The sequence below is a fragment of the Lactuca sativa genome, chromosome 8 (assembly GCF_002870075.4).
Source record: "Lactuca sativa cultivar Salinas chromosome 8, Lsat_Salinas_v11, whole genome shotgun sequence".
Lineage (NCBI taxonomy): Eukaryota > Viridiplantae > Streptophyta > Magnoliopsida > Asterales > Asteraceae > Lactuca > Lactuca sativa.
The window spans coordinates 84,574,402-84,575,509 of record NC_056630.2 but is presented as its reverse complement, the minus strand read 5'-3'; the positions used below and the strand labels follow the sequence as shown (position 1 = coordinate 84,575,509).

The 1,108-nt window shown below is 45.3% G+C and overlaps 1 non-coding gene across 1 annotated transcript; it reads right to left on the bottom strand.

The window, feature by feature from the left end:
- Nucleotides 1–203: 203 nt before the first annotated feature.
- LOC128128237 (small nucleolar RNA R71) lies at nt 204–310 on the bottom strand. The gene has a single exon (XR_008226097.1). It is a non-coding gene; the product is annotated as a small nucleolar RNA R71 (small nucleolar RNA).
- Nucleotides 311–1,108: the final 798 nt, after the last annotated feature.

Sequence of the window (1,108 nt, the reverse complement as noted above, 5' to 3'; positions counted from 1 at the left end):
ATTTGGATGAAGTAAATGATGTTGCTGATTACTTCAACATTCCAAATGTTACCCGCGAAACTCAGCTGCTTAGGATGCTTCCAGTAACCTTCAAGGGTGCTGCTAAAGACTGGCTCAAATCACTTCCTCCTGGGTCAGTCACTACTTGGGCCAGAATGAAGGAAGAATTTATAGATCACTTTTGCCCACCATCAAAAATAGCCAAGCTCAAGAAGGCCATTGCAAATTTTGAACAACAAGCTGGAGAGTCGTTGTATGAAGCATGGGAGAGGTACAAAAGTCTACTACGAAATTGCCCACACCATGATCTAAATAGCCAACAAGAAGTGTCCATCTTTTATGATGGAGTCAATGTTACGACCCGGCAGCTGCTAGACTCACAGGGCCCACTTACGAAGAAGCCACCCCCGGTAATCAAAGAATTAATTGAAGAATTCTCTAAACACTCTAGAGAATACCACAACCCAAGGAATGATGTCACGAGGGGAGCCGCATATGCTGCTACTGAAGATTTATCCGCGGTCATGGCCATGTTAAAAACCATGGATAGAAGAATGGATAAAATGGATCAAACGATCCATGCCATACGGGTGGGTTGCGAGAATTGCAATGGACCTCACCTCACTAGAGATTGTGATTTGGATGAGCACGGCAACAAAAAGGCACAAGCATGCTATTCGAGCGGTGACCGATATGATGAAGACTGGCGAAGACAGAAGAAGGAGTGGTTGCCTTATGAAGAGTACAAGAAGGCCAAGGAGGAGAAGTATAGGCAAAAAGGGAGAGGATTCTACCAAAAAGAGGAGCCGGTGCAAGAGAAGAAGCCAAGCTTGGAAGAGATGCTAACTAAATTTGTGGCTGCTTCCGAGAAAAGACACAGTGACCACGATGCTGCTATCCAAGAAACAAGAACAATGCTCAGGAATCAGCAAGCATCCATCCATAATATAGAAACTCAGCTTGGGCAACTCGCTCAACAATTAAACCAAAGGTCACCGGGTGAACTTCCTAGCAAAACCGAGAACAACCCACGAGGCGCGCAAGTGAACATTATTACCACAAGAAGTGGGAAGGTTATTACTCCCCTGGCCCCCATTCGTACTGAAGA